Source organism: Hyla sarda, chromosome 3 (genome assembly GCF_029499605.1).
Source record: "Hyla sarda isolate aHylSar1 chromosome 3, aHylSar1.hap1, whole genome shotgun sequence".
NCBI lineage: Eukaryota > Metazoa > Chordata > Amphibia > Anura > Hylidae > Hyla > Hyla sarda.
The window spans coordinates 134,338,822-134,358,206 of NC_079191.1; positions in this window are offsets into that span (position 1 = coordinate 134,338,822).

A 19,385-nucleotide genomic window follows, 5' to 3' on the forward strand; every position below is an offset into this window, starting at 1 on the left:
CTCTACTTGGCAAGCTGCGGTGCAGATGGTAAACATGACAAGGGCACAAAATGAATCATCTTAGAAAATCGGTCCACAACAACCCAGATGACCGTATTGCTGTCAGAAGGAAGGTCAGTAATAATGTTCATTGCTATGTCGGTCCAGGGCAGCTAAGGAACCGGCATAGGATGTAGTAAACCAGCAGGCTTGGCACGAGGGTGCAGATAGAACAAGCATGGACAAAATCAACAACATCCTGCTTTAAAGTGGGCCACCAATACTGTCGGGAGATGAGCTGAAAGGATTTACGTACTCCGGCCTGACCAGCTAGAAAAAAGGAATGTCCCCATTTCAGGACTCGGAACTCTTAAACTAGGATGTACGAAAGTCTTCCCAGGAGGCCGGTGCTGAAGATATGCAGGCGCTGCAGAGATGAGGCTATAAGGAGGAATAATATGCTGGTCTAGGACATCAGAGGATCTGGACAGAGCGTCAGCACGAAGATTCTTCTCAGCAGGGTTAAAGTGGATGAAGAAATCAAGTCTGGGGAAGAACAGAGACCAACGAGCCTGTCGGGGATTGAGACGATGCGCCGACTGGAGATAGAGCAAGTTCTTGTGGTCTGAATAAATAGTTCACAGATGTACAAAGCCTTCCAAGAGGTGATGCCATTCTCCTAAGGCCAACTTTATGGCCAAAAGCTCCCGATCTCCGATAGTATACAGTAGCACTGCGGACAACTTGTTGGGGTCCATTGGAAGACCTTGACTGGTGACAATATGCCCCAGGAATGTAAGGCTGTTTTTTTCAAAGGTACACTTCTCAGGCTTAGCATAGAGATGATTGTCTCGGAGATGCTTTAATACTTGACTGAGATGAAGGCGATGAGACTGGACATTGGTTGAATAGATGAGTATGTCGTCCAAGTAGATGATGACACAGGAGTAAAGAAGGTCACGAAAAATGTCATTTACAAACTCCTGGAAGACTGCTGGAGCATTACTGTAACACTCACGTTTCTGAAGACAGGAACTCCGGTGTATGTGGATCCGCTGGACCTGTGTGGTAGATGACTCGGACCATACCAGGGAGCAGAATCTAAGGTGCCGCTGATCTTCACCAGAGCCTGCCGCAAAGCAGGATGGGCTTGCAGCTGCAGGCGACACCCAGGTGGCTACTCCTTGCAAGGCTCGACCACACAGGCGGCTGAGGAGATGCGAGGCACAGGAGGGATGAGGCAACTCATAGTCTGGATAGCAGTAGGTCAGGGCAGGTGGCACAGTAGTGTAATCAGGACATAGCAGGAGTTCAGTAGGCAGGCAGCAGAGGAGCAAGGTAAAGTCACAAGAGCAAGAGATCTGGTACACGGCAAGGCAATACAATGGAATGCTTTCTCTAGGGCACAAGGCAAAAAAGATCTGGCAGAGAACTGAGGAGGGTGGAGGAATTTATAAACAAGCTACAGGTGGTTACACTAATTAGTGTACTGGCCCTATAAATCTTAAAGCTCCAGCGCGCGCACGCCCTAAGGGACGGGGACACGCGCGCCGGAGCAGAGAGGTGGAGGCAGAAGCAGGAGAAACACCTGGAGAGTGACAGACTGGGGCTCGCATGCGGGCGCGTCCCACAATGCGAGTCCCAGCCCTGTCGGCAGCAGAAGGTAATAGGACCATGCGCTCATGGCCAGCGTGTGAGGCCGGAGCGCATAGTGTAACAGTACCCCCCCTTTGGTCTCCCCCTCCTTTTATGAGAGAGAAAACTCCTGAGATGGTCATGGTCCAGGATATTCTCCTCAGGTTCCCAAGATCTCTCCTCAGGACCGTAACCCTCCCAGTCGACCAAAACATTTTTTTACCTCTCACAGTTTTTGCAGCAAGAATCTGTTTAAATTTGTAGACGTCAGATGAGCCGGAGACAGGTGTTGGGACAGGATTCTTCTGAGAGAACCAGTTTACGACAAGAGGCTTGAGGAGAGAGATGTGGAAGTAATTAGGAATACGTAACGTAGCAGGTAGATGGAGTTTGTAGGAGACAGGATTGATCTTTTGTAGAATCTGGAAGGGACCAAGGTAGCGGGGACCGAGATTGTAACAGGGGATCTTGAAGCGGATGTATTTGGATGAAAGCCACACCACGTCACCAGGAGAGAAGGACGGGGGAGGTCTCCTATTTTTATCCGCTTGCGCCTTCATGCGTGAATAAGCTTGGGACAACGACTGTCTGGTCTGTTGCCAGATGGTGGAGAAGTCATGGACCAGCTCATCAACAGCAGGCACATCGGAGGAGAATGGGAGAGGAAGAGGAGGACGGAGATGGAGTCCGTAGACAACAAAAAAGGGAGACAACCTCGTGGACTCAGAATCCTTGGAAAAAATTCCCCACAAGGTCTTATTAGGGGTATTATATTATGTGTTTTTTGGGGGTTTAAAATTTGGAAGAGAATGTACTGTGAACTAATACATTGGGGGTCAAATTATGGGAAATTAATATGGGGTAAGAGATTTATAAATGTAGTACTTCATGGAAAGTGTGGTACTCCCTAAAGCAATCTTTAATGCAGAGGCCTGATGATCAGAGCATGTGTCACACTGAGTGGTGGTGTCCTTCCTTATCTCCCTCCTGCGACACACTGCAATTTTTCTGGGACCGTCCCTTCTTTCAAGAGTGAGGAATCTCACCTGAAAAGTGTTGGTCTGGCTCGATCCGGGCACCTACAGTTCCATTTCCAGGGGTACTCCTGCCTGCTCTTTCCCGGTTGCCAAAGATCAGGGCCTTGAGGACTTCTTCCTGGAACTGAAGGAATGTCCCTGTGTTGCCAGGGTACTGGGACAGTACTAAAGAATTGTACATGGCAACCTAAAAAATTTTTTGTACCATGCCCGGTTTTTACACATGGCATTATATGGCTTGAGGACCTGATCAGAGAGATCAACTCCCCCCCATATACTGATTGTAGTCCATGATACAACCAGGCTTGAGGACCAGTGTTGCGGTATCTTGCACAGGGACAGTGGTGCTGCTGTAACCATGATTTTTGGTCAGCATAAGGACCTTCCGCTTGTCCTTATACCTGATCAGTAACAGGTTTTCCCTGGTTAGGGCCCTACTCTCACCCCTGGGGATAGGTGTCTGGAGGGGATAGGTTGAGAGGCCTCTTTGATTCTTTTGCACCGTCCCACAAGCGGACGTGGATCTGGCGGCAAGGGATTTGAAAAGAGGGATACTGGTATAAAAGTTATTCACGTAAAGGTGGTAACCCTTACCCAGCAGTGGGTGCAAAAGGTCCCACACAAATTTCCCACTAACTCCCACAGTGGGGGGGACATTTTAGTGGGAATATATTGGCGGAAGATGAGTCTCCCTTTAAGGCTTATGAAAGACTCATCAATTGAGACCTCCGTTTGGGGTTTGTAGGCCTCCAAAAATTTTTACTCAAAGTGATCAATGACTGGCCTGATTTTGTACAGGCGGTCATATGCAGTATCACCTTGAAAAGGACATGCTGCATTATCAGTAAAATGCAAGCATTTCTGTATGGCCTCAAAATGTCCCCGTGTCATGGCCATACTGTAGAGTGTGGTTTGGTAGAGGATGTCCCTACTCCAGTATTGCCTGTCACTGGGTTTTTTGACTAGTCCCCAAAACGTCCTCCTCTCGGCTTCACTGATGGGGGGTCCATCCATTGAGCCTTCCATCCGACCAATAACAGCACTCCTGGAGGTGGCATCACTGCCACCTCCCACCTAGGTACGAAGGGCGATTGACCCGAAATCACCGTGATTCACCATTCAGAATTGTTTATGATTCGCTGTGATTGCTGACCAGGTGGGGGGGGGGGGGTGTCTCAGGACCCTGGATGAATGATTGATGAATGATTTCAGCAGGCATCCGGTTCCTATCATCGCGGTGACCAGAAAACCAGAGGGCATACAGGTACGCCCCTGGTCCTTAAGTACCAGGACGCAAGGGCATACCTGCCCTTCATCCTTAATGGGTTAAATGTACGTTCTGGTGCTCTGGTACTCTATGCACCAGGAAGTACATCTATGTCCTGTACATAAAGTAGGGGTTAAACAAGCTGTTGTTACCATGGGTTACCGCACGTCACCACAACTTTGACATTAATTTAGCCATAAACCACTTTAAAACTACCTGTATACATTCCTAGGTAACCCAAGCAGTGTTAGAGCTTTAGAACGTTTAAGCAGTGTTATATTCGTGTTTTAAAGCTCATTGCATTGCTGCTTCGACTAGAACTTGTTCGTCGCAAGCCAAACAAAAAAAAAGCTCTGCATGCCCAAACTTGTAAAAGGCTTGTTCAACTGTAGTAATTTGTTATTATCTTTTTCAGTTAGTCATAAAACTGTATTAACCCCTTAAGGACTTTTTTTCCTCATGACCTTCTAAAAATCATAAGACTTTAAATTTTTCACCTAAAAATCCATATGATGGCTTATTTTTTGTGCCACCAATTCTACTTTGCAGTGCCATTTGTCATTTTACAAAAAAATCCACGGCAAAATGGAAAAAAAAATCATTGTGTGACAAAATTGAAGAAAAAATTTCATTTTGTAAATTTTGGGGGCGTCCGTTTCTACGCAGTGCATTTTTTTGTCAAAATTACACCTTATCTTTATTCTGTAGGTCCATACGGTTAAAATGATGCCCTACTTATATAGGTTTGATTTTGTTGCACTTCTGAAAAAAATCATAACTACATGCAGGAAAATTTATATGTTTAGAATTGTCATATTCTGACCCCTGTAAATTTTTTATTTTTCTGCGTACGGGCCAGGATGAGGGCTCATTTTTTGTGCCGTGTTCTGAAGTTTTTATGGGTACCATTTTTGTGTTGATCGGACTTTTTGATCGCTTTTATTAATTTATTATTTATTTATTAATTTTTTTATGATATAAAAACTGACCAAAAATACGCTATTTTGGACTTTGGAATCTTTTTGAGCGTACACCATTGACCGTGCATTTTAATTAATGATATAATTTTATAGTTCGGACATTTACGCACGCGGCAATACCAAATATATTAATTTTTATTTTTATTTACACAATTTTTTTTTTTATGGGAAAAGGGGGGGATTCAAACTTTTATTAGGGAAGGGGTTAAATGACCTTTGTTAACTTTTTTTCCCCCTTTTTTCTTTGCAGTGTTATAGCTCCCATAGGGAGCTATAGCACTGCACACACTGATCTCCTCAGCTGATCCCTGCAAAGTCATAGCTTTGCATGGATCAGTCAGATAGGGGCTTGATTGCTCACGCCTGTAGCTCAGGCTTGGAGCAATCAATCGACGATCGGACGCTGCGGAGAGAGGTAAGGAGACCTCCGCATGCATCCGAGCTGATCGGAACATTGGGGGTTTTTATCGCGATGTCCTGATCAGCCCGACTGAGCTGACGGGAAGCGTTTTCTTTCGTCTTCCGACGCGGCGATCAACTTTGATCGCCGCGTCTGAAGGGTTAACAGCGTGCGGCACAACAATCGCTCAATCGCTCAATCGCTCAAGGGTCCCGGCTATAGTTTTTCACACCGGGATCGGGCTCAGGGCGTACAGGTACGCCCTGAGTCCTTAAGAGTTTAACTACTGAAAACTCTACATTTGCTTATTTTGCTTGTTTTCTATTTCCAACGTAGTTATAATTCTTTCTCATAGAAGACTAAATCAATTTTACAATCTTATTCTTGTTCTGTAGGGGTCTGAAAACCTCCATGTGAGAGATATCAGTGCCTTAAGTGACCAAAGTTGCACAGGTGGTAGGTTAGTATGTAGTTTGCATATATGTTAAAATTTTAAAAGTACCGTATTTTCCGGCGTATAAGATGACTGGGCGTATAAGATGACCCCCAACTTGTACAGTTAAATATAGAGTTTGGGATATACTCACTATATAAGACTACCCCTCTACTGCAATGTGGTACCTTACCCTTGTTCCTCCACACTAGGTTGTCAGCAAAGTTCCCCCACACTAGGTAGGAAGCATAATTCCCCCCCACGTTAGGTTGTCAGCATAGTTCCCCCACATTAGGTTGTTAGCAAAGTCCCCCCACATTAGGTTGGCAGTATAGATCCCCCACATTAGGTTGTAGTTCCCCCACATTAGGTTGGCAGTATAGTTCCCCCCACATTAGGTTGGCAGTATAGTTGCCCCCAAATTAGGTTGCAGTTCCCCCACATTAGGTTGGCAGTATAGTTCCCCCTCATTAGGTTTTAGTTCCCCCACATTAGATTGGTAGTATAGTTTCCCCACATTAGGTAGTAGTTCCCCCACATTAGGTTGGCAGTATAGTTTCCCCCACATTCGGTTGTAGTTCCCCCACATTAGGTTGGCAGTATAGTTTTCCCCACATTAGGTTGTAGTTCCCCCACATTAGGTTGGCAGTATAGTTTCCCCCACATTTGGTTGTAGTTCCCCCACATTAGGTTGACAGTATAGTTTTCCCCACATTAGGTTGTAGTTCCCCCACATTAGGTTGGCAGTATAGTTTCCTCTACATTAGGTTGTAGTTCCCTCACATTAGGTTGGCAGTAAAGTTTACCCCATATTAGATTGCAGTTACCCCACATTAGGTAGGTAGTATAGTTTCCACAACATTAGGTTGTAGTTCCCCCACATTAGTTAGGCAGAGGACCCCACAAACATACAGCCTTTAGTCATATACAGTGTATGACTGGAGGCTGTATGTCTGTGTACTGCCCCACTTCAGTGCTCTGACCACTGCTCTGACCACTGAAGAGCGGTGGTCGGTGCACCAAAGATGACGTGCTGGTAACTTACCAGTGACGTCCCTGCGTGCGCTACCTCTAGGCAGCCCCAGCGTTTTTAAAGTTAACGAGGGGCCACAGAAAGGTAACGGAACATCCTTGTGTCCCAAAAAGATCTTTCGGGACACACGGATGTCCTGAATGTGACGGGGGAAGTTAATCTCGGCCAGGACGCCTGGGGTATGGATAATCCATACCCTGGGCATCCCAGCCTAATGCAGCACCCGGCATATAAGACAGCACGCACAGTATAAGACGACCCTCGACTTTTGAGAACATTTTACAGGGTTAAAAAGTGATTTTATATGCTGGAAAATATGGTACTTCCTTCCAAAATGAAAAGCAACCTTTGTGTATATTATGATACCTTTAGTGCTTTAAAATGTTGACATTAATTTTATATAAAACCTCTGGAGTTCTTTATCATATGGGTCAAGGTTTAAAGGAGATTTTGTGTATTTCAATACATTCTGAAAAGCCAATATAGTTCTTGAGAATAAATAGGGTTTCTTCAATTGAAATGATAATTTCCAATTCTCTTTCCCATACTAAACAATATTTAGGGTTTTTAGGACATGTCTTCTAAAGAGTATTTTTTTGTTGAAGGCAATGGCATCAGCAAATAGGTCTCCAGCCAATATGGTTTAGGTAGGAAGCAAAAATGACATAAAAAATTTGTTTATCACGGGACTTGATTGAGCTTTACATTTGTGAAGATCTCTGATGAATAATTTCCACATGTCAACCGCAAAGGGGTTAGTATTAAGAAGGCATGGGAACAAATGCAGAAAGGCATGAGCAGAGAGTAAATTGTACCTGTTATTAAAGGAGTACTCCGCCCCTAGACATTTTATCTCCTATCCAAAGGATAGGGGATAAGATGTCTGATCACAGGGGTCCCGCCGCTGGGGACCCTGTGATCTCATAGCTGTACCTGGCATTAGTTTAGAGCGTTGAGTGCAGTGCCTGAAGCATGTGACATCACGGTCATGCCCCGCTCGTAATGTCACATCCACGCCTCCTCAATGCAAGTCTATGTGAGGTGGTGTGATGCAAACAATGAATGCAAACAAGGTTACCCTAGGAAATGAGTAAAGATCCTTAAGGAAACCGGTGATAAGAGGAATGGCCCATCAGTGCAATTGGAATTTTGGTGGTATCAAGTTCCTTTCAATAATGTATGGGGAGTTTGATAAAGACCATTCTATTAAGTTGGATTGCCTGGTAGTAAAACAATGATTGAGAATAAGTTTGTTGAATAGTTAGAGTCATTTTTCCTTTTGTAGGAAGTTCAGAAACATTCATCCCATTTTGTTAGAAAAGGATTTAGGTATGAAGATATTGACTATTTGAAGTGTAAATAAGATTTGTGACAGAATATAAGTCTTTAAATAGTTTTTCTTTCCTGTCCATGACAGGTTAGGGACTTGAAGTGAGTTAAACTGAGATTGTATTTTAGTCAGTAAGGTAATATAGTTAGCTACGAGTAAAGTTGAGGGTTCCTTTGTGAGATGAATACTTGAATATTTGATAGAATAATCTGGCCGTTTATATGTGGTCGTAGATTTTCAATATTTCACATCCTGCTGTGGAGCTGAAATATTGAGGGCTTCTGACTTTGTAAGATTAATCTTAAAATACAAAAACCTGTCCAAAATCCCGGAAGGTTTACAGTATTAAAGGCTTGGCCTCTTTGGGACTTTAGACAATTAATAGCAGGTAAACTACAAGGACAGTTTTATGAGTGAAGTTTTCTAGAGTGATGCCTTTTTATTTCTTCCTATTGTCTACAATTCTGAGAGTGGGCATCCTGGCCTTGTGCCTTGTAAATAATAAAAGCAGACAACACAGCACTATTTATTCTCAGTATGGCAGATAAGACCATTTAAAAATAAATGTTTGCATCCACTAAGGAGAATGGAAAGCCATACCTCAAATGCCTTCTCAGCATTAGTATCTAATAAAATCAAGAGTGACTTGCCAAGGTTATTGTTGTGTATTAAAGAGGTATTCTGACCAAAGACAAAGGGGATACGATGTGATTGTGAGGGCCCGCTGCTGGCACCCCCCACAATCTCCATGCAGCACCTGCATTCTATGCCAGGCTGCTGCTCCGGTCTCGGAAACCTCTGTGTTTCCAGGACTGAAGATGTGATGCCATGCCCCCTCCATTCATGTCTATGGGAGGGGGCATGACAGCCATCACACCCCCTCCCATAGACATAAATGGAGGGGGGGCATGGTGTGATGTCATGAGGGGGAGTGGCATGATATCACGTTACCAGTCCCAGAAACACAGAGGTTTCCAAGAGTGGAGCATCAGCCCGGCATAGAATGCGGGTGCTGCATGGAGATAGAGGGGGGTCCCAGCGGCGGGCCCCCACAATCAATACTTTTTATCCCCCTATCCTTTGTATAGGGGATAAGATGTCTTTGGCCGGAATACCCCTTTAATTGTAACAATCTGGTGGTGTTGTGTTCACCTTATTTTGTAATACAAACTCCATTTCTTCAGGTATGATTAGTTTTTTTTAGGAATTCTACCAGTCAAGAGCTTAACCCATATTTCAATGGAAATCTGTCATCAGTGTCACCTGCACTAACCTGGTGGTACAGACAGGTAGTGCAGGTGAGATTGATGACAGATTTCCTTTAAGTCCCAGAAATCCACTTTTTAAACTATGTTTAACTCTAAACCGCTGCTGTAGTCGTGTATGAGTGTGTGTGTAGGGGGGATATAGTAGGAAGCATACACTGGGCAGGGATCACTCAGCTTCTCCAGAACAGACACATCCTTGTGCTCCTGATTTGGACCCGAGGAAGGTGTGTGTGACTACCGAAACACATTGCCCATTCTCCTTGCTTCTTTAAGAAATCTGGTCCTGCGCATCTCTGGCGGCTTACCCTTCTTGATAATTCTGACAGGTCTTTCTCTCTATTTCTGTACTGAGATTATAACAAGGCAAAAGAAACAGGCATCTTCATAACTGATAATAAAAAAATAGAAGCCACTATCTTTGTCCAGACCATAGCATTACCGATTAAAGTTCCTTATATTGAAGGACAAACAAATAAGGATTACTGATACAACAATTAATTTCCTTGTCAAACAAAGTTAAAGAGAAAACTCGACAAAAATCTGTCTATACGCACTGTTCTTGTGTTCTAACAGTCACCCAAAATATACTCAGATGCCTCGTTCCCCTAATGCGCCTGCATGCTCTGAATGCTTGAGTGTGACATGCTTGTAATTTCAAGCAGAAAGCATACAGTGGAGAATATGCCTGAAATAAACGAGACAGGGCCATTCTAATGCTATTACAGAAATTAGCTATGTGCAGTTAAGTCTCTGAAGGAGCAGTAAAAAGATCTTGGCATTTGTGACTGTAAAAATAATAAACCTGCATTTGGTATTGCTGTGCACCTGGCTCTATTTTTTTCACTGCTGAAAAGAAAACCACATTGATTAAATGTAATGTTAAGAATAGGTACATGTGGCTTAGAAATGCAAATTATGAATTAGAAATGTAATAAAAATAGTATCCATTATTTTAGTTATTACTTCTATAAAAAAAAATCTGAATCCTTCCAGTACTTTTTAGGGGCTGTATACTAAAGAGAAATCAAAAAAAGAAATGCATTTCCTCTGATGTCATGACCACAGTGCTCTCTACTGACCTCTGCTTTCCATTTTAAGAACAGTCCAGCGCAGGAGAAAATCCCCAAAACAAACATATGCTGCTCTGGACAGTTCCTAAAATGGACAGCAGAGGTCAGCAGAGAGCACTGTGGTTTAATAGAAGTGATTTACAAATCTGTTTAACTTTCTGGCACCAGTTGATTTAAAAAAAAAAAAGTTTTCTACGGGAGTACCCCTTTAAACTGCAAAAGGTAAGCAATTAGGGTTTTGCTTTCAATGTAAGAGACAATATTATGGAATTATTATTAGTGTTGAGCGGCATAGGCCATATTCGAATTTGCGATATTTTGCGAATATATGGACGAATATTCGTCATATATTCGCTAAATTCACATATTCGTAATATTCGTGGTTTATTTTCAATATGCGGTAATTCGCATATGCGAAAATTCACACGTCAGTCTCACACAGTAGTATTTGTTACGCCGAGCGCTCCGGGTCCCCGTTCCTCCCCGGAGCGCTCGCCTCATCCTCGTTGCTGCAGCGCCCCGGTCAGATCCACTGACCGGGTGCGCTGCGGTACCGCCTCCAGCCGGGATGCGATTCGCGATGCGGGTGGCGCCCGCTCGCGATGCGCACCCCGGTCCCCGTACCTGACTCACTCTCCGTCGGTCCTGTCCCGGCACGCGCGGCCCCGCTCCCTAGGGCGCGCGCGCGCCGGGTCTCTGCGATTTAAAGGGCCACTGCGCCGCTGATTGGCGCAGTGGTTCTAATTAGTGTGTTCACCTGTGCACTCCTTATATATACCTCACTTCCCCTGCACTCCCTCGCCGGATCTTGTTGCCCTTGTGCCTAGTGAAAGCGTTCCCTTGTTGGTTCCTAGCCCGTGTTCCAGACCTCCTGCCGTTGCCCCTGACTACGATCCTTGCTGCCTGCCCCGACCTTCTGCTACGTCCGACCTTGCCTTTGTCTACTCCCTTGTACCGCGCCTATCTTCAGCAGTCAGAGAGGTTGAGCCGTTGCTAGTGGATACGACCTGGTCACTACCGCCGCAGCAAGACCATCCCGCTTTGCGGCGGGCTCTGGTGAAAACCTGTAGTGACTTAGAACCGGTCCACTAGCACGGTCCTCGCCAATCCCTCTCTGGCACAGAGGATCCACCTCCTACCAGCCGGGATCGTGACAGTAGATCCGGCCATGGATTCCGCTGAGGTGCCGCTGTCAAGTCTTGCCGACATTTTCACGATGATCACCCAACAAAATCACCAGCTGGCATACTTGTCCTCCGTGAAACAGCAACTGAAGTCACAGTTACAGCAGCTGCTGCCACTGACACAGCAGCTGCAACTGCAACAACCATCTCCTCCGCCGTCTCCTGCAACTCCTCCGCAGCGTCCGGCCATGGATTCCGCTGAGGTGCCGCTGTCAAGTCTTGCCGACATTTCCACGATGATCACCCAACAAAATCACCAGCTGGCATACTTGTCCACCGTGACACAGCAACTGAAGTCACAGTTACAGCAGCTGCAACTGCAACAACCATCTCCTCCGCCGGCTCCTGCAACTCCTCCGCAGCAACCGGCCGCTCCTAACCCCTGCTTGTCCCTGCCGGACAAATTTGATGAGGGCTCTAGACTCTGCCGTGGTCTCCTTTCTGGAAAGGCCTTGTCTGGGGCCACACCACTCTGGGACCGCAATGATCCTGCCACAGCCACAGTCCAGTCCTTCTTCGCTGAGGTCCGTGGTGTCTTCGAGGAGCCTGCCCGAGCTTCTTCTGCCGAGACTGCCCTGCTGAACCTGGCCCAGGGTGTTTCTTCCGTTGGCGAGTACGCCATTCAGTTCCGTGCTCTTGCTTCCGAGTTGTCCTGGAATAGTGAGGCTCTCTGCGCGACCTTTAAAAAAGGCCTATCCAGCAACATTAAAGATGTTCTGGCCGCACGAGAGACTCCTGCTAACCTACATGAACTCATTCATCTTGCCACTCGCATTGACATGCGTTTTTCCGGATGGCGTCTGGAGCTCCGCCTGGATATGGACTTTGTTCGCACGAGGCGTTTTTTCTCCCCGGCTCCTCTCTCCTCTGGTCCTCTGCAAACCGTTCCTGTGCCTCCCGCCGTGGAGGCTATGCAAGTTGACCGGTCTCGCTTGACACCTCAAGAGAGGACACGACGCCGCATGGAGAATCTTTGCTTGCACTATGCCGGTACCGAACACTTCCTGAAGGATTGTCCTATCCGTCCTCCCCGCCTGGAAAGACGTACGCTGACTCCGCACAAAGGTGACACAGTTCTTGATGTCAACTCTGCTTCTCCACGCCTTACTGTGCCTGTGCGGATATCTTCCTCTACCTTCTCCTTCTCTACTATGGCCTTCTTGGATTCCGGATCTGCAGGAAATTTTTTTTTGGCCTCTCTTATCAACAGGTTCAACGTCCCTGTGACCAGTCTCGCCGGACCCCTCTACATCAATTGTGTTGACAATGAAAGATTGGACTGTGCCGTGTGTTACCGCACGGAACCCCTCCTAATGTGCATCGGACCTCATCACAAAAAAATTGAGTTTTTTTTCCTCAGGTTCTTTGGCCCCAAGAAGAGGGGGAGACCCAAGGGGGGGGGTACTGTTACGCCGAGCGCTCCGGGTCCCCGTTCCTCCCCGGAGCGCTCGCCTCATCCTCGTTGCTGCAGCGCCCCGGTCAGATCCACTGACCGGGTGCGCTGCGGTACCGCCTCCAGCCGGGATGCGATTCGCGATGCGGGTGGCGCCCGCTCGCGATGCGCACCCCGGTCCCCGTACCTGACTCACTCTCCGTCGGTCCTGTCCCGGCACGCGCGGCCCCGCTCCCTAGGGCGCGCGCGCGCCGGGTCTCTGCGATTTAAAGGGCCACTGCGCCGCTGATTGGCGCAGTGGTTCTAATTAGTGTGTTCACCTGTGCACTCCTTATATATACCTCACTTCCCCTGCACTCCCTCGCCGGATCTTGTTGCCCTTGTGCCTAGTGAAAGCGTTCCCTTGTTGGTTCCTAGCCCGTGTTCCAGACCTCCTGCCGTTGCCCCTGACTACGATCCTTGCTGCCTGCCCCGACCTTCTGCTACGTCCGACCTTGCCTTTGTCTACTCCCTTGTACCGCGCCTATCTTCAGCAGTCAGAGAGGTTGAGCCGTTGCTAGTGGATACGACCTGGTCACTACCGCCGCAGCAAGACCATCCCGCTTTGCGGCGGGCTCTGGTGAAAACCTGTAGTGACTTAGAACCGGTCCACTAGCACGGTCCTCGCCAATCCCTCTCTGGCACAGAGGATCCACCTCCTACCAGCCGGGATCGTGACAGTATTAGAGCCTTCTTTACACCACACAAGCTGGAAGCAGAGAGGTATGATCACTGTGATGTGTACTGGGAAAAAAAAATGAATATTCGTAATTGCGAATATATAGTGCTATATTCGCGAATATTCATAAATTCGCGAATATGCGATATTTGTGAATAAAATTTGCATTCCGAGCAACACTAATTATTATTTAGAACAGCAACTGAACATTATTTGTTTCTCTTTTACTATATTTCTAACATTTTATTTTTTTAAACAGAGCTAATATAAGGTCTGCCTAACTTAATCCCAGCTTAGTTCCATTCTGCTACAAGGCACCGTTTTCATTTATAGGTTACTATACTTAAAATCTCTTTTAGCTATCTACAGGTCATTGACCTAAAAAAAAGTGAATGTTCACACAAACACAATTAAACATGTTTTAAGTGGGCTTATTTTTCCATGAAACAAGTTGTACTTTTTAATGGCATCCATCATTTTACCATATAATGTATTGCAAAATAAAGAAAACTTGCAAAAAACAATGCAGCTGATATATCTTATATTTTTTTGCAGCATTTACTCTGTGGTGGAAATGACTTACTGTATTAACGTTATTCTGCCAGTCAGTACAAAGAAACAAAACTTAATTTATATAGCTTTTGTTATAATACGATTTATTGTGTGGTATGTTAATGTAGTAAATGTAGTTTCAGTTGTTTACAATTTTTTGAGCGCTTTTACGTTCTATCCTTATTAGAAGATGACCAAAAAACAATTCTGGGTTGACCATTTTTTTCTATGATGGTGTTTAATGTGCAGGATAAATAATGATATTATCAAATAGTGTAAACATTTTTTTCATTTGAAAAATTAGAAAAGGGAGTGTTTAGATTTTAAAAAAAATATTTTATACTTATTTTCTAAAAACATATTTTTATTATACTGTCACGTATGGGCAGAGAAGGAGTGCTCGCTAAGCTTACCCGCGCCCCTGTCCCTGCCTACTTGTCCGCCTATCCTAAATGATAGGCCGGCAACTGGTCGACAATCCCTTCCTAAATAAGTGAGGGTAGTCAAATGTCAACACAATAAAATACAATCCTGTCTGTTGTCAGGAGCAACAGGGAAACAAGCAACTAACAAAGACAAACTAAACATACACACATAAAGTCGATGTCAGTCAAACTGAGTCAAGCCAGGAGTGGGAAGAGGTGCCGAATCGCTATAACCAAAGAGAAGTCAGATGTGAAGCCAGAAGACAAGCTGCTGGGTATTCAAGGAAATAAGGGAATGCTAGCTACTCAGGTAATGACCGCTTTCACAGGCATCTTCCCATGGTATGATGCCTGGTGATATAGGGAGATGCACATGTGGTCAATCAGTAGCTAGCCACTCAGGCAGGAGGGCGTAACCCGGCAACCTTACAACAACACCTTGTCAGCACCTGTTAACCCTGCTGGTGCTGACAGTACCCCCCCCCCTTTTAAGAGGGGCCACCAGACCCTTAAAACTGGGTCTAGGTTTGTCTGGCGAGAATCGTGGAATTTCTTAATTAAAGTGGCCGCATGGACAGAAGAGGCCGGAATCCACGATCTCTCCTCCGGACCATAACCTTTCCAATGAACTAAGTACTGGACAGAATTCTGTACCCTTCTGCTATCCAGTATTCTAGCGACCTCATACTCAAGCTCTCCGTCAACCTCAACCGGAGTAGGCGGACTCAGGACTGGAGACTGAGTAGGAACATGACGTTTTAACAAGGAGCAATGGAACACATTACGAATCTTAAAAGAAGATGGTAATTTTAATCTGCAACTCACAGGATTAATAACTTCAAGTACTTCATAAGGTCCAATGAACCTAGATGCCAATTTCTTAGACGGAACTTTGAAACGAAGATTTTTCGTAGATAAACACACTATAACACCAACTTTAAATTTTATGCCGCAAGTACGACTCTTGTCGGCCAATTTCTTATGTAGTACTTGGGCGTTTTCCAGGTTCTTCTGAACCTGAGTCCAAACTGTGCACAGTTTACTCATAGTGGTGTTGACCTCAGGGTGATCACCATCAGTATAGGTACAGGAAGAAAACCGTGGATTAAATCAATAAACACAAAAGAATGGTGACATACCGGTAGAAGAATGTTCTTGATTATTCAAGGCAAACTCAGCTAGAGACAGAAGGGACACCCATTCATTCTGCCTGTCTGCCACATAACATCTCAAGTATTGATCCATACTTTGATTCAACCTTTCAGTTTGACCGTTAGATTGCGGATGAAATGCGGAAGAAAAAGATAACTGAACACCTAATAGTTTACAAAAAGCTTGCCAAAATTTAGAGACAAATTGTACTCCTTGATCTGATACAATATTTTCTGCTAATCCATGGTACCTAACAACATGCCTTATAAATAAGTCAGCAAGAATCTTAGCTGAAGGAAGATTTTTCAAAGGAATAAGATGACACTGTTTGCTAAACCTATCCACCACCACCCATAAAACAGTTTTTCCCTCAGATGGTGGCAGATCTGTCATAAAATCCATAGAAATATGAGTCCAGGGTCTCTTAGGAATAGATAATGGACACAGATCCCCTGCAGGACGAATCCGAGGAGTCTTAGCTCGGGCACACACATCACAAGAAGCAACAAAAGCTTTCACATCCCTGTTCAGGGTTGACCACCAAAATCTCTTTTGAAGCAATCTCCTTGTACCATGGATACCAGGATGACCTGCTAACGGAGAACAATGAGATTCCTCGATTATACAGAGGCAAAACTGACTAGGTACAAAGATTTTGCCTCTAGGAGTCTCTGGAGGAACCAAACCTTGATTACTCAAAATTTCCGATGTTAAATCAGCAGATACTGCAGAGATAACCACACCTTCTGGAAGAATAGTCTCAGGACTAGAGTCTATAGGCTGAGAAGCACTGAAACTTCAAGACAAGGTATCAGGTGAAAGTTCAATAGCACAGACATAATCTCGGTATGGGGGCAAAGCAGAGGAGGCCTCCTCAGAAAAAAACGACACAAAAATCTGAAATAAATTCGGGTTGAATACTTTTACCCACACCGAGAGTTGCAACAGAGATGGTAATGCATTTGTTAGAACACTCAGATCCCCACTTGATAAGTTCCCCAGAGGTCCAATCAAAAACAGGGTTATGATTTCTTAACCAGGGTAAACCCAGAATCACATTTACAGACAAATTTTTAAGAACAAAAAAGGTGATTTTTTCGAAATGAATAGAATCGACCAATAATCCCACTTCGGGAGTAGAAAAACTGACACAACCCCCTGACAAGGGTGTATAATCCACTCCAGAAATGGGAATTGGGTCTTCCAACCGTCTGAAAGGTAAATTTTAAGACTTAATAAATTTTAGATCCACAAAATTAGCAGCAGAACCAGAATCAACAAAAGCTTTACCAAATATTTTTCTCTTTTGAAAACATATTTGCACTAGTAACAACATTTTTGAAGATAAATTCGGAGGTACCTGTGCGCCTAAATGACCTCCCTGATTGTCATTTAGGCACTGGCGTTTGATGCAATTCTGGAACCGATGTCCTTCGTCTCCACAAAAGAAACATGTGCTTTTCTTCCGAATGGATTTTCTCTGCTGAGGGGAAAATTTCCCTATCTGCATAGGTTCCCCGGCAGAGACATGAGGGACAGGAAAAGAAGGAAACATGGAGGAAGGAGAGTGAGGAACAGAATTAAAAGTCCGCTCTCGATTTCTTTCTTTCATACGTCTGTCAACTTGTATAGCTAATGTCATGGCTTGTTCTAATGAGTCAGGTGATGGATAACTTACAAAAGCATCCTTAATAGCGTCAGATAATCCTAGTCTGAACTGACACCTAAGGGCTGGATCATTCCAACCCGAAGCCATGCACCACTTACAAAAATTCGCACAGTACTCCTCTGCTGTTCTCTTTCCCTGCTTAAGATTGACTAGCTGCTATTCTGCAAAGGCTGCACGGTCTGGCTCACCATAAAGAAGGCCCAAAGCAGAAAAGAAAGCATCCACTGAACCCCCTCCCCCCAGTAGGCAGATAGTACCCACAGATTAATCCCCTCCCCCAGTAGGCAGGTAGTACCCCCAGATTAACCCTCTTCTCCCAGTAGGCAGGTAGTATCCCTAGATTAGCCCCCCCCCTCCCCCGGCTGGTACCTCTGCTGCTGCAGTTGCTGGGAATTCAGGGAAGAACCTTCCCCAGTCCCCAGATAAGGGCTTGCACAGCTACACGTAACGTGCTAATGATGTTCACATGTCACGCTCTCAGAATAGCTAGAACCGGCGTCAGAACGTAGTAACCCACGGCCCTTGAATTTTGGGAGGGTGACGCGAGCGAACGTCAATACTAGGCTGTCACGCATAGCTGTACCTCACTTAACTGGGGGCAGGGACATCCTGAGTTCCCAGCAACTACAGGTGAGGCGGGCAGCTTTAGTCTCTGCCTCCCACTCCAGGCTCTCGCACTGCTGGTCCAGCCAGCCGACAGGGCGAGCTGCAGAACCGGGATAGGGGCAGGAGGATGGCCTGGCTCAACAAGCACCGGCTCTGGTCAGGGCCAGCTCGGGGCCCCAAGCAATTGCTTGGTTTGCCTGTCCTGTAGCTAAGGGCCTGCATTAAGGGCATTCTGAACAGTAGCTGCTTTATGAAGGCATGCTGCTATATTTAGCATGATTTTCAAAAACTCATCACAGCAGCAGTAACTATTTCCATAAATAAATAATATCTATATGTGAGGGGTGTCATTTAACATATCAACACCAATATCATATTATCTGACTAAAAAGGGGACTTGCAAATGTGTTTAATAAATGGTCACTCAATATTGAGACACTTTTTGAAAAAGAAGGAATAATTAGCCTGGTAGACTATAGTGCTAAAAGTAGTTGCACAGTACCTATGCACCTATAGACTGTGTTGTGGTGTGGATAGAGTTTTACATATTTACACAAAATAAAGTCCAATTCATTGACCCATTGTTAGTTGGATACACCTTGATAATCCAGGCATGACCCGTTGGGATCATAAGAGTCAAGGCATAATTCATTAGTGCTTACTGATTTAAAGTTTCCATTATCTCCTTTGTACGTCTTCAGTAGCTCGTCCACTGGGCAAACATTTATTTAATCTGTGCAGGTCTTTGCGCATTAATAATGCAACAGAAATATAACGTAAGCATTTAACATAATAATAACAAAAATAACAAAAATTGTGTTGCTATTTATTATTTTAATACCTAGTGAGAATCTCTTCGGCATGAAAATGTGTTGGAAAGCCATTTATCATCATAAACCATTCATACAACAATAAGTGCAACCATGATATTTTACCTCCGGCCAGGCGTATGGATGAAAAAGAAGAGTTTAAAGCAATATTTCACACACATAAGCAAAACTGATGATTAAGTCACATCTGGTCATATAAGAGCCCCATAAACATAAATGCTTTGGCAGTTGCGGGGAACTGCAGTTCTTTTTTTAGCTTGGAAAAATCTCCCTCAGGAATGATATTTTTCCCACTTCATAATATATTCTTGTATAGTAAAATTGGTGCAGATGACAAAAGATTACCAGCTGCTTGAGGGAGGAAATTGTATGAACAGAATGGGATGATCTAATTATGTGTTCAGAATTCGGAATCTTAGCAAAA